A 10767-nucleotide genomic window follows, 5' to 3' on the forward strand; every position below is an offset into this window, starting at 1 on the left:
ACGCTGATAACAGCAAAGCTTCCTGAGGTCAATGAAATTCACTTTATAAATGGAATAAAATCTGCCCATTCCATTCTCTGAAAGGGGATTTCAGCCCAGAAAAACTAAAATCAAAATTATGACTGGAGGTACTTATTGGGGTTTATGGGGGGGGTTCATTATGGGGTTTGAAATATTCCACATTCCCCAGTGTGGTGCAGTTGTATGGAGAGCAAGGATGGCACAGCAGCAGGGAAAATCATGGGGAAAAAAGCAGAGAAAGGATGGCACAGGTGGCAAAGCAGGAAATCCAGGGCAGGGATGGCACAGCAGCAGGGAAATCAGGGAAAACACAGACAGCATCCCAGGGCAGGAGGTTGCTGCACCTCCCCTGCCCAGACCCTGCTGATGATTTAATGTGCCCCAGGTGCTGAAAGAGATAGACAGAAGGAATATGCCTCGGAAGCAAAGCCTGGCTGGCTGGTCAGGAACAGCTGGTGGGTTTGGAATTGGACTTTCTGTCCATAAAGGAGCTGATTGCAGGCCGGTGTTTGCTGTAAGTGACGGGTTAAGATGTTTTTGTAATGCTCTCTGTGATTACTGAATTTCTTGCCTATTGGCTGCTTACCTTTACTGCCTTTGTTGTTCTTTTACGTGCCTGCTAAGTGGCGAAGTGATGCTGTTGAGTTTGAGATGGGGAGGTAAGGGCATTATTTGAAGTGGTTTTATCAGAAATTACAGCTTTGAGAGCAGGAAGCTTTCCTGTTTTGTTTGAAATGTAAATATTGGGCAATGCTGCAAACATCAGGTATTCTTAAAAGCTGTTAGCAGGTGCTAAAAGAAATACTGGGTATTGTAACGGCTGGTAAAGATAATTTATCTCTTACAGTTTATATTAATGTATAATTAATCTCGGTAGTGGCACAACAAAGGAAGCATTTTATTTTGATTCTTTTATATTTATTTATTTTTAGTTTAAAATTGGTGAGGGTGATTTTTTTCACGTTTGTCCACAGCTGAGTAGGCCTTTCAGATATGCTGGGCTCTACATTAACAAAATGTCCTTGTGTTATTTGAGCACACGAGGAGAACATTAATCTGCCTTGGTATTTGAGCCATATGATCTTCTCTTTCTCCTCCATTCTCTTTCTGCTTGCTGTCTTTTTATCTTCTGTCTTCCTCCCATCATGAAATTTGCACTTTTCTTGGGCAAAGAGTGCTAAATAAAAAGGTGTGTGAGAGAAAATTGATTTATTTAAGGTGAGATAATGTGGCAACTGTTTTTAAGCAAAAATTCAAACTCCCTGGTGAGATTAAGGATGAGTTTAATTTTAAAATTATTGAGACGCTGCAAAAGAATTAAGCTTTCATTTTGTAATTTGTCTCTTGATATGACTTCTTCTCACAGACTGGCTGGGGCTGGAAGGGAAGCAGGGATTGCTTTGTGCCTCTTTGCTTCAGAGGATCCACATGGAGCAGCATCCAGATCCAAACTCACAGAGATTCAGGCCTTGGGACAGAGGAAAAGCTGCACCAAGCATCCCTCAGCTGTTCCTGCATGGAGAGGGAGGCAAGCACTGCATTTAGGAGGGGAGGAAAGCTGCACAGAGGTATTTCACGATTCTCTTCCTAAATTCCACTTCCCAGTGTCCTCAGGGGAGAAGGATGGGCGTATTGGAAGGAGAGGGAGCTGTAGAATTTCAGACTATCAGAATTCCTGCCTCCCCTCACTCATATCTGCTCTCTCTTCATGGAGTCACACTGCTCAGGTGTGACTTGGTGGGACAAGGTGGGTGGGACGAGCCAAGTTCAGCCATGCAAATCCCAAAGTGCCAAAAATCCCCATTCCCATGGCCTTCCCCATGGACCCCATGCCCTCACCCTGACCACCTTAAAGGTATGGCCTCAGAAACCAGGGAGAGAGAAATATGGCCCTGCAGAAAGCCTGAGAGCAGAATTAGGGTGTCAAGATCCCCCTTCCCTCATTCTAATTCAGTCATTTTGGAAATGACTCAAAATATGGCTAACACTGAAGGAATAACCTTTCCTTTTGGCTGCATGACTGAGGTGCAGCTTTTGGGGGTTGTGGATTTTCAAGAGCTGGCTGATTTGCATGGGCACATAATTTCTTATAAGTGGAGCTGGCAGTCCTGCCAAGAGTTGCAGTTGGCCAATAATTTCCCTTGTAAAATCCTGCTCCTGCTGGGGTAAAGTATTTTTCAGTGCTCTGAAATTTCTTGTGTCGAGCCTCTGTCTCAGTCAGTGAATACTTGCAGTTTCATTTTACAGTTATTGGTGTGGTTTCTTAACATGTATGAAAAAAAAATAGAAAAGAAAAAAAAGAAGTAATCTATTCTCAAGATAATTGTGTCATCATGTCCCAGAAAAGGGATGGAGCTGGTGGGACTGGGCTAGGAGTCTGAGATTTCTGTAGCTCTAATTTTCTGACTCAGACCAAAGCCTGAATGCTTTGAAATGCCCTACAGTTAAAAAAAAAAAATCTCTAGAATTCAGTAAAACGAGGATAAAAGAAATAAATTTCTCAAAACCATCTGCAAGGACTTGTTTTAAAACCCAGGCTCTGAAAGTGCCCAGGTTTAGGATGGCTCCGTTACAGTCCCAGACATGTCCTGCTTTAACTGATGCCTGCTCCAGAAAGATTTTTTTATTTTATTATTAGTCTAATTGCAAGTGCTGGAGGGATGATTTTACAATGTTTTCAGTCTGTCAGTTCAGTAAATCAGTAAATGTTTGGTTTTATTTCTTACAATTGCAAGGCTCTAGAAGAGAGATTTTTTGCTCTTTGTGGTTGTAAAGGACACAGGTGGCTTTGGAGGGAAGGACAGAATTAAGAATATTGAAACAGTCCTAATGGAGGGAATTTGTCCAATCCCACAATTTACCATGGATTAATACCTGTGGTCTTCTTAGTCCCAGAAGAATCTCATGGTTTATATCTGAGGTACTTTTTTCTATGCACAAAAAGTACAGAGTTACTTCCCCTAACGGAGTGGGAGAGGAGAAAGCCAATTGTTTTTGGAAAGGAACCTAGAATTATTTAATATATATTTTGTTGGGGTTTTTTTTAACAATGAAAGCAGGAAGGCCACAGTTTTAGGAGGTTTTTTGGGAAGAGAGATGTTTGTTTTTAAGGAACTGCTGGAATGGTCAGCAGAGATGACCTGGTGTTCCTTCAGCTGCTCACCTTGCCAGTGCCACATTTTCCCTGTGAACCCTCCCACCCTCCAGGAATCCTGGTGACAAATGGGTGTAAATCAGTGTCCTCTAAAGGAGAACAATGCCCAAAAACAGGCTCCAGGCACAGCTGAGCTTTGCAAGGCATTGTCTCAGGGAACAGGAGAGCTGCTGTGCCCCACAGAAGCCAGCTGTGTTCTGAGCACAGCCTGGCTCTGGAGCTCACTGATAAATAAATAACTCTTTTTGTGCTGCACATCTGGGGGAAGGGCTGCTTCCCCTGCTGGCCACATGCCTGCTAAATAAAGCCCAGAGGAAATTGGTTCTGCTGTCACAGAGGGAAGGCTCAGCAGTGGCCTCTGGCCCCGTGAACTCCAGGGCCTGGATGCTCCACCAGGCTGGCAATGCCAAATCCTCGCTTTGCTCCACGAGAGCCCGGGCCAGCCAGGTTATTCTTTAAAGGGATTTGCTAGCACGGCTTGGCAAATGAGTTATAGGGGACCAGAGTCCTGCTTTCCTGCCTGCTCAAAGACAGACGTTGGGAAAATGCGGAGTAATTAAAAAAAAAAAAAAATTAAAAAATAGAGATGTTAGAGTGCAGAAGCTAAACTGTGAAATTACAGAGAAATAACATTTTTGAGTAAATTGAGTAAATAGTATTTTGGAGTAATTTTTTTCATCCCCATAAAATAACCAATGATCGGCTGTGAGGCAAATACTGACTATGCTCTAAAGACAGATTTTGGTGATGAATTGTCCAATTAATCAGACTCTTTTAAACTCCTTTTTTCACTTCTGGTGAAGTAGCTGGGTGCTCTCCTAACGTGTCCTGTGACAAACCTGTCAGGGAGGGCTGCAAAGAGAGAAAAGTCCCATTTCAGTGTGATTTTGCAGGGCAGTGTTTGACCCTGCAGAACGTGCTCAGTGTACCAGGGAGGATAGGAAGAATTCCATAGAAAAGAAAAGGAAAAAGAAGCACTTGTGGCAACTCAAACCGCTGATTTTTAAGTGTTTTGGGACCATTTGCATTTAGACACAAGACAAATATAGCTGCAGCTAAGCCTTTGTATAAATTTTGAGATGAGTGGGTGTGTGTCTCTATGGGGTTACTCATGAAGCTGGAACTGGTAAGAGAGGAATTATTTCATTCAATTTGTAGGATGTAATTTGAATGTAATAGTCTTCAATGAAAGGAGGTAGGAAATTGAGGAAGGGAGTGTCTTGTTTGAACAAATCAGAGATTTGATTTGCCTCTTCCTGCGCAAATTTCCCTTAATGCTTGATATTAGTAAATTGTTTTTCCTGCAGAGAAGTGCGAAGAAACAGAAACATTTAAAGAGGTTATTTAGGGAAAGTAAATACTGAAATCCATAGTACAAAAGCTTGCTGAGATGCCTGATTTTAAATGTCCCTCAGGTCTTAAAGAAAAGCAAAAGCCTTTTTTATACACGAGCCTAAATCCACACCCAAGAGAGTTAGGGACACACTTATCATTAACCATTGCAAGTAACCCAATAGGAACTGTTTGCTTTTGTATAATTGGTGATAAAATTTACCTATATATGTAAAAAGTGGTCCTATTCTAGGCAAAAAAAAAAAAAAAAAGTCTAACTTATGCAATTGCTGTACAGAAATCTGAAGTTCTCGCGTCCTTCTCAGCCTGTCCTTGTTTGTGTGGGTATTAGTCAGACCTTAAACAATGATGTTTTTCGTCAAAGATAAGCTCTCAAGCAAACAGGAAGAGGGTGTAGTAAAAAGTGAACAAAAACCATATACTGGAACTGCTGGAATCAAAAGATTTTATCAGCCTTTTCTTTTTTATTATGTCTGTATATTGCAATATATCCATCTATTGTTTTTCTTTCGTTGCTGTCCCCTGGCACCAGGAAATTGTATTTAACACAGGGTATCTTTGTGTCCAGGCTGGAAACTGTTGTGCAGAAATTTTTTAATTTGCATGATGAATTGATGAAATCCTTTATGAATTAGCACTGTTTGTGGCAGATGCAGCTGACTTGAAAGTGATGGCCTCTGCAGAACAAATATCACGAGGAAAATCAGTTTTCCCCCACATTTATCCGGCCTAATAGCAATGAAATTTTTCCTCTGTGTGCTTTTCACATACATTTTTACAGTAAAAAACCCTCCTGCTGTTACCATGTGTGATCTGAAAGCAAATCAACTGATAAAAAAAGGCAAATTCCAAAAAACCAGGCTGCTCTGCAGAAGCATTCACTGAACCCTCAGTGAGGCAGATTTTAACTGTGGCTTTCCTGTACAAAATAAGGATACTGTAGAGCAGACCAAAATCCCCCAGAGGTTAGAATTAATTTGGCCCTCTGGAGAAATTGCTTGGGTAATGGAGACATTCAGCACTTTGCCATGTCTTAATTTGCCTCTAATTTTGGCTCACCCTGAACAAAACTATGCAGTCTCCTGGAATTTTTTAATTTTTAATTTCAATTCAAGGCAGGCGCTGTTGCAGCCTCTTGCTCTGAAGATGAAGCATTAATGGTAATGCTTTTTTTGCCTTTTTAGTGTAGATTTATGAATTTTTTTCTAGGGTTTGTCCCACAGTGTGTTCAGCTGGTGATTCCACAGAATTGTTGCATAAATTGAGCCCTGCTCCTTCAGCTGTGCATTGCAACTGCAAAGAACCTGCTTCCAGCACCACTGGAGCTTGCTTAAGTCGCAAGCACCTACAAAATCACATTAAAAACTTGTGCCAGAAATGTTCCCTGCCTCAGGTGGCTGGAAGCTGATTCCCTGTCCTGTTCTGCTCTTGCCCTTTTTACCTCTGTGGGGATCTCATGCTCTGGAGCCGCTCACCTGGGCTCTGCTGAGCTGGGGATTATTTTTTCCCAAGGATGTGAGAGATTTGCAGAACCAGGGCAAGTCCTGAGGTCAGATCTTGCTGTACCCTTGTTTTTCCTTCATTTTCCAGCAGCTGCTTCGTTGTTTCCTGGAGCTTGCTGCTACCCCTTTAAAAACAAGCATCCCAAGAATTTGCTTTTGAAACAGGCTTCCCCTCTCCAAATCCAATTATACTCTTTCAGCTGGGTCATTTTCAGTCCCTGCTGCATTTTTGGTTCTTTGGGGTTTTTTTACTGAATTTATTAAAAAACACAGCCCTACCATAGGGAAAGCAAGGGGAATTTTCACCCTGCTTGCTCCCAGAGCCCCTCCTGGCTCAGGTGGGTTTATTTTCCCTTTGGAAAGCAGGGCAGGGCAGACAGAGGCAGCTTTCCCAGTCAGAGAGGGAATTTGGGGCTCATCCCATTCAGGACAGGACAGAGCTTGGGCCATCTAGGGATGGGCAGCAGGAAAAGGAAAAAGGAAAAGGATTTTCAGCAGGAAAAAGGAAAAGGATTCGGGATGTGGAAGTGGGAAACCAAACTTTATCATTCATTCATGTTGGCTGAGATAAAGGGGTGCATTTTATTTTAGCAGTGACAGGAAAAAATCAGCAGGCCAGATGACCTTGTGACACTGACTGTGAAGTGACACACCAGAGCTGCCATCTGAATTTTGGAAGGAATCATTTCAGTTTAGAAGGAATGAATACAGAACACTTTGTTAACAAACAAATAAATAAATAAAAAATCTCTGAAGCCATTTCCATACAATTTTTAATAGATTCATGTTGTAGCCATGTATAAAGACCCTCTTGTAATGGGCAGTGAATGGGGCCAGTAATGAACCACATTGCCTACTCCAAAAAAACTGAACATTTGTTCTTGGAAAACATTAGGATACTTTCACATGCAGTAAAATTAAATGTATTCCTTAGCTTCAAAAGAAAGTGCAAGAAGGTAATTTCTATTTTTGCTGTCTGCAGAGTGCTGTTATCTGGGTTTAAATGGGGATTATTTAACACTGACTTGTTCTATTTTAATTAACCCCCCAAATTCTTGTTTCAGACCCCTCTTGGTCTTTGGTACTTCAGTGTGAGGGCCCTGCCTCGCTGCCTGTCACTTGGGAGGACGTGTCACTTGGGAGGATGCCACCCCTCTGCTCAGGTGTCCTTCTGCGGTAGCACTCAGCAAACTCTCCTCATGTCACATTTTGCACTCAGTGCTGCACTGCCCAGCAGAAACAATGGAACAAATCAAGTGGAGAGGCTTTCGGGAGAGAAAAATGCATTAATTTTTGTTGTGAAATCCCATGTAAATTTCCTTAACTGCGCACAGCAAGGGAGGGCAAAGACCTTTGCTTCTGACAGCTCTCAGTGTTCCTTACTTTCAGCACAGCATTTTATTTCTGCAGCCAGCAAGAGGCTCAGAGTTCATAAAATGCCTGAATCTGGGTCAGGAAATATTTCTGTGTGTTGCAGGCTGATTTCCCTGTCTGATGCATGCTGGAGGTGTTGAGAACAAGGCATCACTGCTGTGCCACTGCTCTCCCTTCTGAAAATGAGCTGTTAGGAGTCCAAAAAGAAAATTATGGGATAAAATTTCCCCTTCTATTAACTGATACCATCCTGATGTCTTTTGAGTGTTTACCCTGAAGGAAAAGAACAAGCATCACAAGCTCAGCAATAGCAATTCTGAAAGAGACGGATTTGAGCTGACCCCTCCAAATCCTGAGATTGCTAACCAGCCCCAGCTGGGGATGGGGATGGTGGCAAGGGCTCATGCAGCTCTTATGGGTCTGAGGAACATCTGCCAGGTCCTGAGCCCTGCCTTGCACTTTGTCCTGCTGTTTTCCCAGGAAAAATCTGTGTTCCTGAGCGTTTAACCCTTCTAAACCTCATCAGTTATCAACTCAAGAAGAGTTAGCAGCTCAGGAGTTCATTTTGTTCAGCATTCATCTCCTGAGGGTCAAAAAGCACCAGAAACCAAGATTCACAGTGCTGTTGGTAGAATTGATTCCCTTTTTATAAATTGCAAACAGTAAATCAGTCTGATTTAATATATTATTAAGTCTTAAGTAATATGTCATTTTATTAGGTATAGTATATATTGTTATATATTATTATATATGATACTATATGCTATTATATAGTATATATTATAGACTATATTGTTAAGTCATATTATTATATTGTATTATATTGTATTGTATTATATTGTATTATATTGTGTTATATTGTATTACATTGTATTATATTGTGTTATATTGTATTACATTGTATTGTATATATAATATAATATATACTATATTATTGGGTCTTATTAAGTAAATCAGTCTTATTTAATATATTATATATTTAGATGTCATCTAAACATGTATTTTGCTTACACTGTTTCTTGGTACACCTTGGCTCTCTGGTGATTCCCATCATACAGAAATGCTCAAATCATGGCTTGGAAATGGACAATTTTCAAAAAAATCTCTATTTAATTCTGTAAGAAATGCTGCTGCATGTGGGTGACTGTACAATATGAGAACATCATGTTGAAACAGGGATTTTAAACATAAGGGAGGTAAGAGCTGAAGTTTATGAAGTATTTTACTTTTTATTAATATTATTTTTAAAGCCAAATTATCTTTTTCAAAGCTGGGGCATGGAAATGCAATCAGTTTGGGTGTTTTACCTCTTCCCTGCCCCCCCCCCGCCCCCCCCCCCCCACTCTTGGATATGTCACACAAAATCTGAGCTTGACTCAGTCCCTTCCCTGGTGAGGTTAAAATGCAACACAATAATTTAGGAGTGCAAGCAGCCAGGCTGCACCTCAGGGCTGCCCAGAGACAGCCAGGATGCTGTGCATGGAAAATCAGCTGTCCCAAAAGCGGGGAGGACACTCCAAGCTGCTCTGGCTCGTGGAGTGCTGCCTGCTGCTTTGTGAATGGAACCAGAATGTCTGCGTGTGTCTGTGTGTCTGTGTCAGCCTCTTGTTTATGACTCCAGTCACTCTTTCCATTTCAGAAGAAATCTGATAAATCCTTTTGACATTCTAGCTCTTTCTCTTCTTGGCTCTGACTGGTGCTGAATAATTCAGATTTGGCAAAGGGTTTCGTCTGCCCTGAAACTGAATTTCTCAACGTTTGCTGGTAAAATTTGCCAACTTTAGTCTGGGCTGCAAAGGTTTTTACACATTTCAAACCGGACGAAAAGCCTGTGTGGGGTTTTTTTTCAGGCCTCTATTCTAGTAAAATATAATAATCTCTCAATAAGCCTTTCTGCCATTATAGATCACTATGGTTCTCTATCAACATGTAAGTCATATTATACATTACTGTATTTCCATTTATTTCTCTTTACAGATATTTACCTGCATGTGTAACAACATGTGTAATATTTTGAATGTGAGTATCAAGGGATAGAACAAGACATTAAGACAGCACTGAAAGTTTTGCTTGTTTGGGGTTTTGCTTGTGGAATTTTGCTTGTTTGGAGTTTTTTTAATGGGAAAATATACAGGACAATTGTTGGAGCAGATGCTCTGGGCTCTTAACTTTGTACTATAAATACTTCTACATCTAAGAAAATCAAAGTCAAGCCTCTTTTCTTTTTGAGACAGAAAGGTGGGGAAAAGGAAAGTTAATATTAATGCGTAACACCTGACTGAGCAGCACTGTGCGTGCAGTTAATAAAAACAGAGTGCTGGGAGAAATTTGCAGGTTCAGAAAGGATCCTCTGCTACAGCCAAGCCAGGGATTTCTCAGAATAATCACTACCAGTGCTGGACCTGCTTTCTCTGAAGCTATTTTTAGCAAAACAATCCGAATACAGGATATTTGGTAAGCATCATGCATCCGGTGTTTATCAAAAATAAAAGCTCCTGCATGATTTGTAAGGCTATAAATAAAGCAAGAGGTTCCTGTGCGTTGGAATTTGCATTGTTTGCTCGAGTGGCTGCACAAGCAGCTGGAAACAGCCCAGTTCCCTCAGCAAGAGATGCCCTTGAGCATCCCTGTATCCCTCTGCTGGATCCACCCTGGCAGCTCCTGCCCCTCCTGTCCTGAGCACAGCAACATGAATAAACTTTAATAAATAAACACAGCACTGACACGCACAGAAGACACATTTAAACTAAGCTTGAATTTAAATTCGTTTAAAAATCCAGCTGGTTTTGGACCAGTGACGACAGAGCACACATACAGCATCACAGCAGGACAAAGTTCAGGGTCGCACCACGGGCTTCGTTCCTGCAGCCAGTGATTAATTACATTTTAATTATAGTTTAATTACATTTAAACTAAAATTTAATTACATTTTAATGATATTGTAAAGACACTTTAATTACATTTTAATTAGCTGGGGCGTGCTGGTGCTGCCCGCGGCCGCCAGAGGGCAGCAAGGGCGCGGCGCTCTTACTTCTGCTTTAAATTCATTTTAAAAGTGTCAATAATAAGCCAAAACCAGCCTGTCCTTCGAAACTTGTGCAAAAAAGGGAGAGATTTTGTGGGTTTTGTGGTTTGTTTTTTTTGGTTGGTTGATTTGTTTCTTTTTTTCTTTTTGGTTTGTTTCTTGTGCATTTGTTTGTCGGGTTTTTTGTTGGTTTTTTGTTTTCGTTGGTTTGGGTTTGTATCTGGTGTTTTTTTAGCTTAGCTGATATAAAAACAGTGATTAATTGATGTTATTAATCGGTACTGCTGCCCATTCAGATTTACATTAGATGATAGCATTTAACATTCCTTTGATCATCT

The 10767-nt window shown here is 41.1% G+C and overlaps 1 long non-coding RNA gene across 2 annotated transcripts; it reads left to right on the plus strand.

Annotated features, from left to right (window-relative positions):
* The first annotated feature begins 262 nt into the window (after positions 1-262).
* Positions 263-8108, plus strand: LOC141728313 (uncharacterized). Of its 2 annotated transcripts, none has more exons than XR_012579229.1 (3): positions 263-535; positions 1388-1589; positions 7095-8108. It is a non-coding gene; the product is annotated as an uncharacterized LOC141728313 (long non-coding RNA). The 2 variants fall into 2 exon arrangements; XR_012579230.1 differs by lacking the exon at positions 263-535 and adding an exon at positions 627-680.
* Positions 8109-10767: the final 2659 nt, after the last annotated feature.

The sequence above is a fragment of the Zonotrichia albicollis genome, chromosome 2 (assembly GCF_047830755.1).
Source record: "Zonotrichia albicollis isolate bZonAlb1 chromosome 2, bZonAlb1.hap1, whole genome shotgun sequence".
NCBI lineage: Eukaryota > Metazoa > Chordata > Aves > Passeriformes > Passerellidae > Zonotrichia > Zonotrichia albicollis.